Source organism: Sinocyclocheilus anshuiensis, unplaced genomic scaffold (assembly GCF_001515605.1).
Source record: "Sinocyclocheilus anshuiensis isolate Anshui unplaced genomic scaffold, SAMN03320099.WGS_v1.1 scaffold249, whole genome shotgun sequence".
Taxonomy (NCBI): Eukaryota; Metazoa; Chordata; class Actinopteri; order Cypriniformes; family Cyprinidae; genus Sinocyclocheilus; species Sinocyclocheilus anshuiensis.
The window spans coordinates 385,744-406,086 of record NW_015540871.1 but is presented as its reverse complement, the minus strand read 5'-3'; the positions used below and the strand labels follow the sequence as shown (position 1 = coordinate 406,086).

The 20,343-nt window shown below is 35.8% G+C and overlaps 1 pseudogene; it reads right to left on the bottom strand.

Annotated features, from left to right (window-relative positions):
• Positions 1–19,863, bottom strand: part of LOC107688091 (carbonic anhydrase-related protein 10-like) — a 21,704-nt pseudogene extending 1,841 nt beyond the window's left edge.
• Positions 19,864–20,343: the final 480 nt, after the last annotated feature.

The following is a 20,343-nucleotide window of genomic DNA, read 5'->3' as shown; positions in this document are numbered from 1 at the left end:
ATAATATAATATATATTTTGCTAGTAAGATTTTTAAAAATAACAATATTTTTTTCACCTTTTATTCAGAAACAAAGCATGCAACAATGCTGTCAAACGATTAATCGATATATATATATATATATAAATAAAATAATTATTAAAAAAGTATCATGGTTTCTACAAAAAGGAGCACAGCTGTTTTCAACATTGATAATAATAAGAAATGTTTCAGCATATCAGAATGTGACACTGAAGACTGGAGTAATGACTGCTGAACATTCAGCTTTGCATCACAGGAATAAATTACATTTTCAAATATTATAAAAAAAATAAAACAGTTCTTTTAAAGAGTAATAATTTTTTAAGAAAATGCTTTTGTAATATTTTAAGGAGTTTTCAGCATTTCACCTCTATCTGTGAGATGTAAATTGGCTTATTCATTAATATCCAGGTTGCTGTCTCAAGGCACGGTGGAATAGTTATCGACCCTTCATATGTGATAAAACGGGAGGTTTCGGGATACAGCTCCTCAATATCGAGCCCCATCAGTAAGTATGCATCATCTGAAAAGACAGTATAAAACAGCCGACGGGTTGAGATGAATCACACACACTTTGATGAAATCTGTTGAATATTTGATCCTCTCCATGCTGTCAACATTCCTACAGTTCAATACAGAATATTATTATACCACTACTATTATTTTTTTGTTCTGATGGCAATGCTGAGAGAAATAAAATATCACTTCTTATCCAAGACCACCAGGTGGTAATGCAAAGCTAAGTTTGTTTTTCCTGTCTTTTTTCATTTAGACTTATGAAGGCCTTCACTGAAGCAATATTTCACACCCAGACTAAGGAAACCACTTGATTTATTAATACAGATGCAAGCAGTTTTCAATCAAATGTAATTTAATGTTAACAATATTAACATAAATTCAATTCAGTGTTAATAAAAACAATATTCATTTAATTTAATGCTAACAAAAGCAACTTTTAAAAGTTAACGAGTGTGAAAAAGTGCTCCCAAGGCCACTAACATTAACAAAGACATAGGTATTTTGCGGACACTTACATTTATATGTAATCCTTGTAATGGTCTCTCTGTTCAGCATACGGTTTAGAAATAAATTTGTAGGCTCTGAAATCTGAAGAGTCAAAAATTTCAAAGAAAACATTACTTAAAGTTGCAGCTTTTTTTTCTGATGAAAAGGCAGAGTTTCATAAAACATGGTTTCTTTCAATGCATTAATCACAAATGACATGCCCGTTAACTTACTGCTGAGATATTTCATTACGGCTTCACCATATCACAACTATAATCAATAATAGTCTAGTAGAATTTATTCTAGGGGCATCTGGATGTGTTTTTGCCATGTACTGAAGATGAATGGCTTTCATCCATGTGCCTTCATTAGCAGCAGAATGGTGGAGATTCCCCGTCAACACGATCTCGCTGCAATATGGCAACACCTTCATCTGAACTGTGGCACTTCTGCCCCAATTTACACAGAAGTCACGATTCAGAGTCAGGGAGGCGACTCCCGCAGCGATCCGTGAGTCTGATGATGTCTGCTGTGTGAAGAGGTTAAATGCTAAGGAATCTCCACCATTATCTTACTTTAGTGGTTAATAAACAAAAATCAAGACAGATTCTACAAATTCAAAATTCTACAACGCAGTTTGCAGTTTTTAGATGAATTAATTTACTAAGTTTTAATTTAAACTGCATAAACACATTTCATTACACCAAATACACCAAATACCTTTAAGACATCTTGAAATTTAAAATCTGCCATAATTTAAATATAATAGTTTATATACATATGAATTTTAACATTATTAATTTATTTATAATATATTTAAAATATTTAACATTTAAATATCTTAAATGTTGTTATATTAAGAACTCTCATGAACACAAGTAATCCCAGAGCAGCTCTGAGCATTGCATTTTATTTTTAGTTCAAAATAGGCCTGCTCTGACAAAATGGATCAGTGGTTCATTCAATCCCATTTTCGCTTTTCCCAGCATGCACTGGGGCCTGAATAATTAATATACTATTTAATTATTAATAATTATTCATATAAATCATTTAAATGTTATGTGGAATTGCTAAAAAAGAAATTGTTTTCTTCAAGAAACATAAGCAGCATTGATGCATAATTAAATTAGTTAATATGAAACAACCGATGCAGAATACTGCAGTCTGTTTTTTTTGTTTTTGTTTTTTTGTATTACCCATTATTAAAGTATCTAGATTTTTAGAACTGGCTTAACATTTGAGCAAAAAACTGATTAAAAGCTAATCTAAGAGTCAATTCTACTAGATTATTCCATGTTAAGTTTAGAGTATTTATTGATAGTTTAAGATTGCTTTAAATTCCTTGCACGCAAAATTAAAATGAATAACATTAATATATTATATAATGCTTAAAAAAAACAAATCAGTAATGTACATTCAAGCACTTTTATGGCATGTTAATTTGTGCACATTCATATCTGACTGGACATGAACTTCTGGTCTCCTATGTCTATATAACGTTTGCTAAAGATTAATGCAGTTTAAGACTAATTAATGAAGTGTCACCTCTCCATTGTATATATTTTAAGCAGCTGAGACTACTAACCTTCATGAAGATGGAAACAACTGCAATTCCATTAGGACTCCGGACGGCATCACTGTAATTTAAATACAAATCCTGATTATAATGGATGAGTTGCACCTGTGAAAAGAAAAAAAGAAGTGTAATTTGCAGTAAAAAAAAAACAAACAAAAAACACCCTGGATAAAAAACACCTGCTAAGTGTGAATGGAGCCAAAACATTGTAATTGTATATCTGGCAGTGCAATACTTTCAGAAAAAGCCATAATGCATAAAATATGCCCACACATTATATGTATATGACTGCATATAAGTCCATTAACTTCCATTGTGTCAGCTTGTAATCTCATGCGACACTGTAATGAGGGTCAGTACATTAATCCGTATAAATATTTTGCTGTGTGTTGTGTATACATTGTTAATTAATTGTTAATGGGAACATTACGAAGCTCCTTTATGCTCCTCCATCCTGCTTTATCGTTCTTTCAGCGCAGCTCAATGAAACCAGAGAGATGGAAGCGAGGAAAGCTGCTGCTTAATTTTCAGTGGCTCAAAAATGCATTGGAACTCATTAGAAAATATGCTTCAGTCATCAGTTATAATGACCTTGCTTGTCAGCTTCAAAATGAAGTTGTTGGAAAGCTGCTGCCCATATAACCTCATTTGGATTAGGAAAATGAAGTGAAGCTGCTGACTTCAGTGAAATCAGAGGTGAGGTGAGGATCTGAGAGGGCCACACATCTTTGCGCCACAATAAGATTAAGTGTAAACTCATTAAAATTATTTGATATTTCTGGCACAAATTGGTGGTCTTGACAGTTTGAAAACTGGCTCTTGTTGTACATTAAGAATTGTCTGCTCTGTTTCAGTATGAGGGTCACTACAACAAAGAAAAGGATATCTTTAAAAAAAATCAAACTGTAAAACGTGTGCCAATTTCTTAAAAAAAAAAAACATTAGCATAAACACACACACACACACACTTTTTTTTACACTTTAAAAGAATTCTCTTATGCTCTCCAAGGCTGCTGGCTGCTTAACAGTTTTGTGGAACATTATAACCTTTAACATTATAATTGTCTTTACTGTCAGTTTTGATCAATATAATGCATCCTCGCTGAAAAAAAAAAAAAATCTTACTGACCTGAGATTTGAGTATAAACTAATAATAATAAAACAACTTCTTTTCAATAATTTCATTCTTTTTCATTATATGATCAGGATCGTTGTATTACCCTTACATTTTTGACTGTCACCAAAAATATTGAAATTAATTTTGCAATTAATTGAAATTAAGAAATGACATGCTCGTCATATAACCATAGTGTTAATTTTGTCAGCTATTTTTAATTTAGTCTTAGTCCTGTGTCAAATGTAATTTTTAGTTTTTATCATATTTAGTCAACTTGTCCTGTTTTAGTTTTAGTCAAGTTTTAGAATTTAGAATGTCTGAGAATTTCAGACTAGTTTTAGTGAGTGCAAACTTACACATTTTCATCATGTTTTCGTCTTTAATGGTTAAAATTATCTTTTTTTTAAAAATCATTTTAACCATTATACAGTAAGACGAAAATATGCAAAAAATATTATTTTGCTCAATTTTAATTGCAATGATTGTTGTCATTACATTTCATCAGAAGTTGCTCTTTCACCAATAGGCACAAGTCAATAGAATGCCAACTCGTATGCATGGTTTATTTTACCTTATCTAGTGTACAGATTTATAACACCTAATTCCTAATAGTAATTCCAATAGTTCCAAATTGCATTAATGTTTCTCTTTTAAAACAATGGCAAAAAGACTTATTGCTGCACAAAGGCTGTGTAATTAATGTTACAATCAGCAACCACTATCACAAACAATGCAGTCGAGATCCATGACAGAACACAGACTGGCTGAATGACACTTTCATTTCAGCAGAATATCTCAAACGGAGATCACTGAACTCCAGCTTACTTGTACAGTACTGTATGTCGGTGTTTTCAGATCACGGCGCCGCCGCCGCAGAGAGAGAGCATGTGAATGGTTGCCAGATTGCATAAAGCAAAAAGCCGGGCAGAGTACGAATCCATTTAACAGAAAAGCTCTGATTGGGGGATTTGAGGTCTTGATATCTGGCAACCAACATCAAGGTTTTGGTATAGTTTTTGTTCTTTTAACTACATTTTAGTCTCGTCTTTTTTCATCAACGATACTGGATGTTGATATAGTCTCAGTTATCGTTTAATGACCTTATTATCGTCTCGTTTTCGTCAGGGGAAAAAACTTTGTTGACGAACATTTTTCGTCATCGATTTCGTTAACGAAATGAACACTATATAATTGGTTTATTCAAGTCACTGTATGTATGCATTGCATTTTTTATATAATTTTTAATAGTTGAATTCAAACAAACAAAGAAAGTCAAAAACTAGGCTCCACAAAAGCTCTAAGAAGCACCTGTGTGATGGATGGGGTTATTCCTCACTATAAAAATGTACATTTCCAGCACAAGACCAATTCATATCCGACTGTGCAATCTGGAAGATGACCCATTGCTTTACGGTTTTATTAAAAAAAAAAAAATCTTACTGACCTGAGATTTGAGTATAAACTAATAATAATAAAACAACTTCTTTTCAATAATTTCATTCTTTTTCATTATATGATCAGGATCGTTGTATTACCCTTACATTTTTGACTGTCACCAAAAATATTGAAATTAATTTTGCAATTAATTGAAATTAAGAAATGACATGCTCGTCATATAACCATAGTGTTAATTTTGTCAGCTATTTTTAATTTAGTCTTAGTCCTGTGTCAAATGTAATTTTTAGTTTTTATCATATTTAGTCAACTTGTCCTGTTTTAGTTTTAGTCAAGTTTTAGAATTTAGAATGTCTGAGAATTTCAGACTAGTTTTAGTGAGTGCAAACTTACACATTTTCATCATGTTTTCGTCTTTAATGGTTAAAATTATCTTTTTTTTAAAAATCATTTTAACCATTATACAGTAAGACGAAAATATGCAAAAAATATTATTTTGCTCAATTTTAATTGCAATGATTGTTGTCATTACATTTCATCAGAAGTTGCTCTTTCACCAATAGGCACAAGTCAATAGAATGCCAACTCGTATGCATGGTTTATTTTACCTTATCTAGTGTACAGATTTATAACAGGATATCAATTAGAGGCTAAATAAACACCAAATACTTAATATATACACTCGCACTGTCTACGTTATGAAAACCTGTGTTACAAAAACATACTCTCAAATATTATAACAGAGAAATTCTTAATAGTAATTCCAATAATTCCAAATTGCATTAATGTTTCTCTTTTAAAACAATGGCAAAAAGACTTATTGCCGCACAGAGGTTGCGTAAGTAACGTTACAATCAGCAACCACTATCACAAACAATGCAGTCGAGATCCATGACAGAACACAGACTGGCTGAATGACACTTTCATTTCAGCAGAATATCTCAAACGGAGATCACTGAACTCCAGCTTACTTGTACAGTACTGTATGTCGGTGTTTTCAGATCACGGCGCCGCCGCCGCAGAGAGAGAGCATGTGAATGGTTGCCAGATTGCATAAAGCAAAAAGCCGGGCAGAGTACGAATCCATTTAACAGAAAAGCTCTGATTGGGGGATTTGAGGTCTTGATATCTGGCAACCAACATCAAGGTTTTGGTATAGTTTTTGTTCTTTTAACTACATTTTAGTCTCGTCTTTTTTCATCAACGATACTGGATGTTGATATAGTCTCAGTTATCGTTTAATGACCTTATTATCGTCTCGTTTTCGTCAGGGGAAAAAACTTTGTTGACGAACATTTTTCGTCATCGATTTCGTTAACGAAATGAACACTATATAATTGGTTTATTCAAGTCACTGTATGTATGCATTGCATTTTTTATATAATTTTTAATAGTTGAATTCAAACAAACAAAGAAAGTCAAAAACTAGGCTCCACAAAAGCTCTAAGAAGCACCTGTGTGATGGATGGGGTTATTCCTCACTATAAAAATGTACATTTCCAGCACAAGACCAATTCATATCCGACTGTGCAATCTGGAAGATGACCCATTGCTTTACGGTTTTATTTAGTCCCTTCTTAAAGCACAATCACGTCTTAAAATAGGAATTTCCATAATCCTGACTTTGGCCTTTAATCCTGAATAAAAAGACTTTATTAATGCAAACTCAGTGACACTGCACAATACACACAAATGTATCACTCTAGTGAAAGTTGCAACAGTTGACTTGGCTTTGGAATATTTCTCTTTGTCCTGCTCAAATGAGATCTCATTGTGGTCTTCGTCTAACTCTGATGTTGTCGTAGGATCATGGTATCAGGGAAGTAGATTATTTTATTTCTGTTGCAAAACTGATGTGATAAAAGGGACTAACTTCAGAATTTTGCCTACTTCTTTAACTTCAGTGCCAGTACTTCATGGGGTTTTCGCCCCATCCAGGCCTTTGAAGGGAGACTGAATCCCACAGAAGTGATGTATTTCCAGGCTCTATTTTGGCTCACCTCTCCAGGGAAGGCCTGGCCGTTGAGCAGGTGCTCAGAGCCCCGACTGTCCTCGGCGCCAAAGTGAAGCCGGATCTCCTCCAGCCTGTAGCTGTAGCTCAGCGGCCCGCCAGAGATGTTCTCCAGGTGTGACTTGTCTGGGCGCAGGGACACATGTCGGCCCGTGTTATACATCGTTCCACTGACCTGAAAAACAAACCTACACTGTAAACAAGCTGTAAATAAAACAGATTATTGGAGTACTTTTTACAAGAAAATACTATTTCAGTGTTTCTACTTCAAAATTTCACGTGTTACTTGCCATTTTTGTGACATTTACTAGCTATTTCTGAGTGAAAATTATACCAAATTAGGTTACATTTCCTAGATCAGATGTTTTCTGTGATTCTCATTTCTGTCCTTTTATGATAAAACAATATTAAGTGATTCTATTTTTACAGTGAGTACATATTTAAGCAGAAAAGGAAAAAAGCACCGTGGAAGCTTCTGTCACGAAAACAAATTCCTCGTATGTGTAAACATACCTGGCAATAAAGCTCATTCTGATTCTGATTCTGATTCTGATATGGGAGGACAAAGGCGAAGCAGTTTTCACCTGGATAGGTTAAAAGGCATTATATGCTCTGTTGGACATTGTGGCTCTCACAGAGGGAATTCCTGGAAAAACAGGCACGAATGTAATGAACAGACTGTTTGGTTCTGATGGACTGAGGTTTTTCCAGGTAAACCTGGATGACAGGTGCAACTGCTGAGGTAGGAATTATAAAGCAAATGCATCGAAGCTGAAAAACGAGAAGCTATAAATGGAAAACAACACCTGGAATGTTTTGTCTTTACTTTGTGGTAACTTTGCTACAAAGGATTTCTAATTGAGACCAAAATGTTAAGGCGCCCTAGTGATCAGAACATCTTTGTAAACAGCTGTGAGAGCGTTCAAGAATGTTTTCTACTGGGAGATTTCAAATTAGTTGAATATAGTCGGCTCATTTGTGATCTGGAGACAGTTTAAGAACTGCTGATCCCTCAGGAACATGAGAATGAGCAATACATTTAGCCTGACATCTCATCTGGATAAATTCTTAGCAAGAGGTAATTATGATCATTTTGAACTGTAGCCCTGAAATAATTCAGAATAAAATGGCAATTTAAGCTGAACTATAATACATGGGATGACACTCATTATTCTCAGCAATAATCAAAACTGTCCACCAAAACTCAAAAGACTATGGAAGCCTATTTCCAACTCAGAGAAGAGAATGAAAATGTGACTTTTTTCCTCATAACTATGATTTTATTTCACATACACTGTCAAAAAAAAAATAATTTTTGTACCTTTAGGGGAACAACAGCTTGTCACTGGGGTGGTACCATCAAAGGGATGTCTTTGTAACACCTATACCCCCTAAATGGTGCATATTGGTGCCTCATAGTAGTAATATGTACTCTTATGGGACTATTATGCAACCTTTAGGTGTAAAGAAAGATGTCCCTTTAAGGGTACTGCCCCAGTGACAAGAATTTTTGCACATTTTTTTCATGAGAGTGTAACTGTGACTCGTGACTGATGTTTTTAATAGCAACTTTATCTCTCACAACTGCAAATTTATATCTCACCAGTGTTATTTTTGTATTTATTAATTTTTATAAATATGTATAAATTATATACAAAATATTTTGAATTGGTTTCTATTTTTTATATTATCAGCTTTCAGTTTAATTTTAGTATTAGTAATTTTTTTATGTGGTTTTGTCATTTTTATAATTTTTGTTATTTTTATATTTAGAATTAATAAATGAATGCTTGCAGGTTACATAGCTAGTCCATCTAAAAGAGACCATAAACCTTTCCATTATAGCCTAGAGTTTCCATGCATAAATTCCATTATTTAACAGCCCTCCGGTAACCAATGCCGCCAACCAATCAACCGGACTTGAATTCATGGAGACCATTTAGGTCTCCAATGGAATTTTCTCTAGGAATAACATGCAACTCCCCACATAGACACCACAGCCATAACAAGCTCAAAGGAGCGATGCATACATAAATGTAATTGGGTCTCCTGAAATAAGAGCAGAAAAACCTCCAGCGGAAAACAGCAGTACACTTTTATTTCAGGTTCCTGACTAAGTCTAGGGTACTAATGTATTATTGAGCGAAGATGAACTACGGTATATCATCCATAACCACAACCTCTTGGAGCTTCACTGGAGAATTCTTCACTGACAGCCCCTGTCAGCACAGATGGTGAGCCTGCCTAATCTCCCCCAGCAGATGCACAGTAGCATTTATCATAAAACAGGATGTTAAATGTGGAATTAACTCCTTCCTTTCCCTATCGTTCTGTGGAATAAATCCCCCTTAGCGCTCAAGATCTGTATAACAACAACTGCTGAATCCCTTTAGAGGTTAGAGAGATATCTGATGTACCAACCATCGATAATCAAACACTGGATTTGTGTCTGTTAAATGAGTTTAGTCACACTAATCTGCTGACTGACTGCAGGTGCACCTTATTGAAAGCAAATGGCAAGCAATTTTGCACGCCGGAGAGAATTAGCGATCTCATTACAGCACCGTTGCAACAAACTAACAGTCGTGGAGCATTAGCCATCTTCAAAGGCTTAATTTGGAAAAGCTTCACTGTTGTGCTCAGCAAAAATAATTGAGGATCCGCTTCATTGGCCAATAGAGCTGTATAAGAAAGTCATCCAATGAATTAAGACTCAGCAGCAAAAACAAAACAACTAGCTGTCTAAACAATGGCCACAGAAGTAAATACAGAATGCGATTAGATTTGACAAATGGACCGTTAATCTGGGGTTATGCTGTGTGACCCGATCTTGTCAAAATCCTAGTGAATTATGGGACAGTTGTCTAAAGTGAATAATATGTGACTGTCCATCTTCTACCAGTACAAATAATGTGAAAAACAGCTATTATGACTTAAAACAGATATTATAGAAAGGATTATGATGCAACTGTCAATCATAGTGTCTGTGATATTTTAAGGAAGTACAATAAAGAGCTTTATCCTTTCCAGTACTTACCTTTCGTTGCCCTGCATTGAGTCGTAGCGGATTGAGGAAGGGGTCAAAAATCATTCGACTGGTTTCGATGTTGATAGGCGACTGTCTCTTCCCAATCGTGCACAGGTTCCAGGCAGTGTTAACTAGTCCCCAGAAAGATGGCACTAGCAAAATATAAACATAAAAAGTGAAGTTGCGTTTGCCGTTTTGTAATGGGTCATGATCTGATTGGCGGGGGATATGTTTGGGATTATCTCAAATTGCTCATCCCAAATTTCCTCCGTAAGCCGCATCCATGGTGTGATGTTATTTTTGAGTTTGGATCTAGTGGTTGACATCCTTTGAGACAACCTTTTGACTAGCAATCAATTTTAACACTTAATTACCAGGCGCAGTGGCGGTTCTCTTTTGAAAACGAGGTCATTATCATGCATCCAAATGAAAGAACTGCAAGTTAATGCGATTCGCTTCGCAAAAACAAACTCATGAAAAAAAAGAAACGCAGATGGAATTAGTCACATTAGCCACACAGCCAAAGGACATACTTGACCTTATATGATTAATTTATTCTCTGAGATGTTTCACAGTCCTACAACAGTAAACAACTTTATTGCTGATTGCAATGACTTTTATTAGTGCACTGAACCTCAAATCTCAATTATCATATTTAAAATCAACATGACAGATCAAGGGAAGAGCCCAACACCTGGGAAGTTCCTGTCTTTAACGAGATAGCTCAGCTAAAAATTTTATTTTTGTCATCATTTACTCACCCTCATGTCGTTCCAAACCTGTATAACTTTCTTTCTTTTGTGAAACACTAAACGTTTTGTAGAACGTTGGAAGACAAATATCACTGGAGACCATTGAATTCAACTTTATGGAAATAAAAAAACAAAACAAAAGACATCTCTCATCTATCTTCTTAACAGTCATACGTGTTTGGAACAACATGAGGGTGCGAAAATGATGACTGATTTTTGGGTGAGCTACCCCTTTAACAGAAACAATCTAGCGTGAGTGTGAGTGACAGGAGCGCGAGAGCAGATGATACTGTGACCCTGACCTTCACACTGGCCAAGTCAAACTCATTACATCATCAAGAGCTGGGACGCTTCAATGTAAAGAATATCACTTTTTGTCCACATAGGCTGAGATTATAAACAGATTTATCCAGCATGAACAAGTGATCCCCTGGCCTGATTTTCCTCTCATCATGTCCAGCTCTGTGGGAGTGAAACCGGACTGGGCTACGTGATGTGTTGCCGTATTAAATTAGAAAGAGCGAAAACGTCGAGTTGGTTTTTATTTTTTTTTCCACTTCTCAAATGTCTCTCTTGGTGCTTTCTTAAATGTCAAAGACAGACAGAATATGCAACTGCTTATAAAACTGAGGGAGGAATGAGTAAGACGTGTGCTTATTTAAAAGTAGGCTCTGCTCAGCCTATAATTCAAAATGTAAGACACAAAATCCTAAAGTCACAAAGTTGTCAGACACTAGTTATCATCTTGGATGGGAAAAATACAAAAAACGTAAATATGAACATATTCATATATTTCAGTTTTTTTTTTTTTCACCAAAAACATTGAAAAGTCAAATGATTTCCACCCTCTCTGATGCACCGATATTAAAATCCTGGGTGATTCGATAAGTTGATAATGGCTGCCTATGTATTTCTGCTCAAATCTCAGAGCGCTTCCAGTATAGCTAAGTGTGGTAGTAGCAAACTCTTTCTGTCATATTTCTAATAACAATCAATAACAATAACTAATAATATAACAACTAATTATACAATATATATAAAAAATAATTATATAATTAGGTATAATATAGTAAACTATAAAATTTTAGCAATGAGTCAAGAAATAAATTAGCAGGTGAATTTGATCTATTATTGCTTTGTCCTGTTGTGGGACACCTCCTCAAGATTTTGATTTTATTTTTCTTGTAACTTGCATCCACTGTGCTACACCAGAAATAAAGGTTAAATACGGAAATATGGAACATTTTGTCTTAAAAACACCATTAAAAACTCAAATTTATTGGTTTAAATGCTAAAAGCGAATTTCGGCATCACAACATTACAATGTACATTATGAAAAATGAATATTCACTTTGAGATTTAAGTGATATTAAATATTAGTGTTTATAAAAATTAACTAAAGTAAGCGTTAGATGGCATTAAAGGTAATTTAAACAGAAAAATAAAGAAATTAGGCACAAACATTTAAATCCAAGCCAATATTGTCCGTTATATATCCAGTATGAACTGATACTGATAATTTAAAAATATCAGATACTGGTCAATAACGATATAATACCAATATATCATGCTTTTGTTTTTAAAGCAACTGCATGTAGTTTTGTGAATTTTTGCAACTTCAGAGCCCCCTACAATTAAGTGAGTGCAATTCACTACTGTAAATATGTTCATTTCAGTGGATAGCTGTACACGTGTATTTTGTTGCTGCCGTAAAACAATATGCTCTTTCAGCAGATTTTTGCACATGCTTACCAAACTTACATACCCCCAGATAAGACATTTGGGGAATGCAGTCAGGGTACCATCAGAATGATATTTTCAGGTAAAAAAAAAAAAAAAAAGACATACAGTTGCTTTAAAGAGAATCAAGACAGACAAAAAAAATACAAAATAACAAACCATGTATCCAAAAAATAAAAAAGCAGCAACAGCAACCTGAGTTTACTGTATGTTTGAGGTCCTGAGTCTGTTTGTATTTTAAGCTAAAATCTCTCTGAATCCATTGTTAAGGATCCGCAGTGTATTTTGAGCTCCCATCCAGAGTGATATAGTGATTTTGCTGTAGCAATTGATGAGTGGTAGACAGATGGCACCCTCATCAACAGGGATCTGTGCCAGATTTGGCTTTGGGTTCAATACATTAATGAGAACTCTCTCAAAGTGCTTTTTAGGTATGACAGGGGACAAATACATCAACCGAACAGCGTACAGTACAATGCAAGGCTGAGCGCTGCTGTTACATCATATTGAAAGTCGCAGAAAGTCTTACATACGGAAGTAACACAATCATTTTAATGCTACAAATATTTACTTTTTACATATTCTCTTGGCTTTACACATTTCTGCATCTGAGAATTTATTCAACAGTGCAGTTTTCCAGATGTTTGTTTATCCCCTGAAGCACTGATGGGAGATAGCTGAACATATACATTTAATCACAGTATAATGGTCAATTGCTTCTTCAGTTACGCTAATAGTAGCACATAAATGCAATCACCTGAAACGTCAGACCAGCACTTAATTATTACTTATTTTTTTAAATGTGAAAAGCAAACAAATACATTGTTGAGGTTTAGAAAGAAGTCTCTTAGGCTCACCATTTATTTGATCCAAAACCATAATATTGTGATATAACAATTTTTTTTTATATATCACATATTTGAAAATGTAATGAATTCCTGTGATGCAAAGCTGAATGTTCAGCAGTCATTACTCCAGTCTTCATTGTCACATGATCCTTCAGAAATCATTCTGATATACTGATTTACTGCTCAAGAAACATTTCTTACTATTATCAATGTCAATAACAGCTGTGCTGCTTAATATATTTGTATTTTAATATATTTGATTCTTTGATGAATAGACTATTTTTACTGTAACGTTTGATTAATTCAGTCCATCCATGCTGAATAAAAGTATTAATTTCTTAAAAACAAAACTTGCTGACCCCAAACACCGTATCTGATTTTATGAAATATAATTTGTTTTTAGTGCAAGTGACAAGTTTTCAACATGAATTTCAAAAATAGAACATGTCATGTAGCAGCTTCAGCGAAACCCTCAGGAGAACAGAAGAGATGTTCTCTTGCAATTAACAATGTAGAATGCCAAAATCATTCATGAATATGCACACATTAAAGAAAAGTTCATCTCTCACTGAAGTGAATTGAAGTCCATGACTAAAAATAACCTATGCATGTCAATCATGAGACTTATTGGAGCATCACATTCAACTGATAAGACAAAATTAAGAAATGAAAATGGGTTCTTCCTCCTAAACTTAAATTAGTCTCTTAAACCTTTTAATTGTACGATTTGAAAGCTAATTTGTGTGGCTGGCATGATCAAAGTGACTGAGAGTTACATTTTATTCCTGTTGTAAGTATGATGAATCAATCATAAATGCATTTCATACTTAAAACTTATGTGTGTAATTTTTTGAAAAATGTTAAATACTTCCTCCTATTGCAGCTTAATATGCAGAGACAGCTATAAGGTAGCCAATTTGTCAGGCTGATTCTCCGAACTGAAAAGTGTAAACACTGTGTATCTGTGGTGCTTTCAAAACATTGCTGTTTTTTTAACTTTAAACCGCATAAACACATTTCATTACACCAAATACACAAAATAATGTTCTTTTTAGCAGCATCATATGACCCCTTTAAGCATCCAACCACATCAATGCAACAGCAGCAGTGGCTGAACCAATGACATCAGTTTGAGGGCGGGGCCATCTGACCAATGGCAGACGGCGGAATTGCCAGAAAACATATTTGGAAAACAAACATTCTTTTTTCAGTTTAATTTGGTGGTGCAGAAATTCCACACTTCATCTGTCCTATGCCTCATATATTACAGTAAAATCAGATTTAACCATAACTGATATATTCTTTGACAAGTGAACACGTCACAAGCACTTAAGGCAAACACTAAAGTTTAAAGGATTACTACTAAACCGTTGCCTTTAGTGTTCTCAAACCATGTGGACAAGCAAAAGAATATTTTTATTGTGAGGACTGTCTTGAAATTAACCCAGACATGCTCTGGGAAAGGGATGACGTTAGCTATTTGAATGCTTTCACATCTTCTTCCTTTCACAGTCCTTTTTAAGTCTCAAGGACATTTAAGCAACATAAATCCAGAGAGTTTTTCTCCCTTGCAGAACACTTAATAAAGTGGTAAATTTATGTGCAATACATATATTTATGAGTTGCTATAGGGCTTACTTGATATCCCCTACAACTCAGATTGATGCTGCACTACATGTGTCCTTGTAACTAGATCAAGCATTACTGTTTTGGAAATATAAAGACCCTTCCTCATGAATAAGTAGGAATTGTATGGTTCTGTCCTCTATAGATATCTTCTTTATTAAAAGCTTTTAAGCATACTAAAAGGAAATTACCATTATAGTCCTTGTCAGTGTTCAAAGGGCTCCTTTGCTGGCTACATACAGTACATTACTCTGACTGACTACATAATGGAGTACTTCGAATAAAACTCATAAAGTGTCTCAGACCTCTACTGCAATAGTAAGCATTAATCAGTTGAGACCACAAGCTGTAAAAATAGATTAAGCTATAACCAGGCCCACACGAGATCTGTGCCCGCAGAACAAGGGAGAATTCATTCATCCACCATTCATAGTGTTCTACTCTTGCATGTTCAGTTATTAAATATTTCGGCTAATTCGATTATAATTACATTTTTAAAAAATTACAGCCATTCTCCATAATTCTACAGATTTAGCATCAGAATTTTGGTCAGCTCAGCATGAAAAGAGCTTTCTTGGAGCATTTCAGTCCTTGGTAATGCAGCTGAAGCAAACAATCAACTATGGGTGGCAAGACACTGTCAAAAGATCTCCGGGATAAAGCTGTGGACCGGTCAGGAGATGGATACAAAAAAAAATTCAAAGGCTTTATCAATGCCTTCTGCAAGAAAGTTGTCAATGGGAAGAAGGTTTACCTTCCAACATGACAACGACCCAAAGCACACAGCAAAACTGACCACACAGTGGTTGAAGGTGAAAAAGGTGAATGTCCTTGCATGGCCTAGTCAGAGCCTAGACTTAAAGCCCACTGAAAATCTGTGGAATGGCTTGAAGACTGCACACCGTAAACGCTCACCATCAAATTTAACTGAACTTGGGCAGTTCTGCAAAGAAGAGTGGGCAAATATTGCTAGATGTCTAGATGTGCAAAGTCCCAACAGACTAAAGGCTGTAATTAAAGCAAAAGGTGTTTCAACAAAATACTGACACAAGGGGATGATCCTTTTTCCAACTCAGTGATTTTGCTTTTTTTATTTTTTTTTCTGACATGTTGGTATTATTTCTTTCACTGGGATGTTATAAGTTGCAAATACAGCCGGATAAAACAAAAACAGTGTCCCTCTTCATTTCAGGCTGCAAAGCAACAAAATGTGGGTGACAAAATGTGCAAAGCAACAAAAAAGGGGGTGATTATTTTCTATACCCACTGTATTTATTTAATCAAACATACAGTAAAAACAGTAAAATTGTGAAATATTATTATAATTTAAAACAACACTTTTCTATTTTAATATATTTTAAAATATATTTTTTTCCTGTGATGTCAAAGCTGAATGTTCAGCAGTCATTACTCCAGTCTTCAGTGTCACATGATCCTTCAGAAATCATTATAGTATGCTGATTTGCTGCTCAAGAAACATTTTATTATCATGAATGTTGAAAACAGTTGTGTTGCTTAATATGTTTTGGAAACTGTGATATATATTATTTGATGAAGAGAAAATTCAAAAGAACAACATTTATTTAAAATATAATTTTTCTAACATTATAAATGTTTTCCTGACACTTTTGATGAATTTGATACATCCTTGCCATCCCCTTCAAAATAACCTCTATCTTGCATGTATCATTTAGCGACCTTAAACGTATCAGGCTAACTAATCTTGTGTTGAAAATGTTAGCACTATAAACTCCCCATTTAAGCCCAAATTATGATGTGGCATGTGCAAAGTACTGCTGAATAACTTTTCACCTTGATTAGTGTAAAATCCACCTCCTTCACACCGCATACGTACATTAAACGTGTGAATCAAACAGAATAAAATATTCATTGGCACCCTGGAGCTTCATGTGCTATATGTCAACACACAAAGCCTCTGCGAATAAAGTTGTGATCGGCGCATATCTTGCGAGTCTTAGCAGCATGACTCTTGACAAGACACATTCAGCATACTCTCAGGCTGTTTTCTTTTCTTTTTTGAAAGGCTTACCTGGTATAAAGCTCCCCTGGACAACATCTTTGTATGCCCACCAACCATCGTGCAACTTTGACACTGGCTGTGCTGCGGGAAAAGAAGAGATTCACACATCACTCAACCACAGCTCTTTGAAAATACAGTCACATCTGTAATAGACCCCAGCTCCCTGCGGAGAGAAGTTTCTGCTGTCAAATGAGAAGATGAAGTTGTCTGCTTCAAGGCACATTTAAAAAGTCTTTTTGAGGCAAAACTTGATGCATGACAAAAAAAACAAAAAAACAACAGCATGCAAATTTATAAAGTCAATATTTGCCTAGCACTGCTAAATTGCACATAAAAAAAGCACATTTGTGTGATGACGACAGTTGCATCCTGGATGCTCTGCTCTGGGCCTTGTCGGTGGTGCAGGAAAGTAGGTCACAGAGGCAGCAGACTCCAGCATTCTGAATTCACTCTGTTATCTCACATCACTATTCCCCTCACCTCTCTCCCTCTAGCTTCAGGCTGCGGCTTGCATCATATCCACTGCCAAGTCAAGCACTCAGGGCTGCTCTTTAATACACCACACCACGGCTCTACTCTCAAGCCAGGTCGCTTTGATGTGCCCGTCTTGAACGGGGCAGAGGATTGGAGCCCAATTTGCTTCCACCCCAATTTATCGACATCTGTATCTGAGATATAAGAAGCTTGTGCACTTTCACTTGTGTGAATAGTAGGAAGCTGCTATTTCTGAGGCTACAATCTGCAGTATCTAGAAGCTTCGAGAGCCACGGATTTGCTGTAAGTGCAGGTGCCAAGATTCATAAACTTGAAGATTCACGAAATGCTGACACTCGAATGGAGCCCCGCTACCAATATATCCTCTCTGTTGTGTGTGGCTCCCTGTGCGATATTGAGCTGAACATAAAAGGGCTCGTATGTTATTTTACACTGCATGTTTTTGGCACGCATGAATCACTTTGATATTATTGGCTGGAATGAGGAAAATAAACCTCACGCTTTTAACCAGGTAGCTTGATTTTTTTTTCCCTCTCTTCACAGCCGTCGTTCCCTTTGTACTAGCCTGACCTCGGATCACACGTCAACTTCCTTTCAAACATATTGCAAGCTTTTCTGTAGAAACCCTTCTTGCACATATCCAGCTCTTTGAAGATCTAACTTGTGTTTGTGTTTTATAGATGCCCATCCCCCGGAGAAAGGATGACGTCAAACTCTGGACTGCCAAAACAAACTGGGTACTTCAATAGTGCAGAAGAACAGAAGAACCTCACAGACTCCAGATGAGCTTTACTCTGAGGTGTATGACTCACTGACAACATCTTTACATCGATTTTTATACTAATTTAGTATGTTTTTCTTTGCCTTTTTCATGTAATTTTCTTGTCTTTAGAGAATGATTATTTGAGAAAAGAATGACCAAAGATGAAAGAAATTGAGAACTAGTTGAATCCAGTCTAAGATGGTTTCCTGGTCTCCCCGTTTCAGACCACTTTTTAACTGAATAGGCTGGAAGATCCAGTGGACCACCAGAAAACCAGCTTGACCAGCCTGGAAAACCATCTTAAACCACGCTAAAGACCTGCAAACTATCTTAATCTGGTTTAAGACAATATTCTTCTAATCCCTGGATATTCTTTTCTCAAAACTGTTTTTTTTTTAGCAAGGCACAAGAAAACAACACCGCTATGCAGGAAATGAAATTTATGGGAATACGTTTTTTCTCTCCAAATCCCTGCTGTTACATTCAAAATCTTTTCATTTTTGAGATGACCACTCTGCTGCAGGAAAAAAAAAAAACACCGGCTAAACCCAGCCTAAACTAGCTGGTTGGTTCTATCAGCCTGGTCAAACGGTTCAACAGACTGGTTTTAGAAGGGTTCTGAGTGCTTTTCAGCTTGGCTAGACCAACAGAAGACCATCTTGGTTAGGCTGGGAGACCAAAGCCTGCTTAAACCAGATAAGTCTAGTCAGTAAACAATCAATTCAGACAGTAAATATCCAGCATTGTTTTATCAGCAAAAGATTAATTATGCTATCACTTTAAAATTAGACTTTCAATTCTCCTGTTTAGCTTTGGATGTATTATGCATTGCCAAAGCCAGCATAATGAAAATGCCGCTATATTAACAGCTGTCAGCAGTTAAACGTCTTAAGCGTCCTGAGAGAGTGTGAACACAGTTTACCTTCTACAAAGACGACATTAATGTTGAGAATCAGAATGAACTCCCAAACGTGCGGCATTCTTCATTTAGTCCATCAGGTAATTAACTTGATAACACTTGGTCAAAGTCTGAAGCCTCATTCCCCGCGAGCGACGCTGACTCGCCCGCTCCCGTCACTCTCAAATATGATGAACATCGTCCGCAGATTTACGCTTAAGTTTACCAGACGAAAAACCACTTGACAGTTCACAGCGTAGAAACTTGCAAGTCCAGACACCGACCTGTCGGCTGGTATCGCGAAAACCTAATTAGACCAAACCAACAACTGTATTTATCCTTGTTTGTGTCGTTAGGTTGGTCGCGAATGCTGTTTGCGGCATTACCTGACAGAGCGCGCGGATCTGAGGGTTAGCGTGTGCTAATCCCCCTGTAGGCGGGGCTCGCGCTCCCGTGACGCTCGCTTGAGAATGCGGTTAGTTTTGACATCTATTCAAACTCTAATGCAATTACTTTCCTGCTGGTGTGAGGCTTAACGGGATTAGAAATCATCGCATTCCTGTTCATTACTTACTAAATTAGTAACACGAGCGCGCATTTAGGACGAAACATGCAATCATTGTCTTTTATTAAGACATCACTTTATTTATTTATTTACTAACGCTGCTTTGAGAGCTAATTAATGCAAGCTTTGATAAACAGCCTTTAGCTGCGTAGATTTACAGGTCTGTTGACACACGTGAGCACAGGACTTAAACATGGAAACTACATCCACTTAATTTATAAAACATTTTAAATACGAATATAAATCAGTGTAGAAACATATCCACAAAACCATGACAGCTTACAACACTTGGACACTTTTAGACAAATTTAATCGTCACATTTACAACAGATAATCCCCCCACAAGATCTAAAACTTGACTAACAAGATCTAAAAAATTAACTAACAAGAATCAGGGCATGAAACATACACGCATGTTCAGTCACACACAGCACCTGCAGAGTGGAGCTAAAAAAAGGCTGA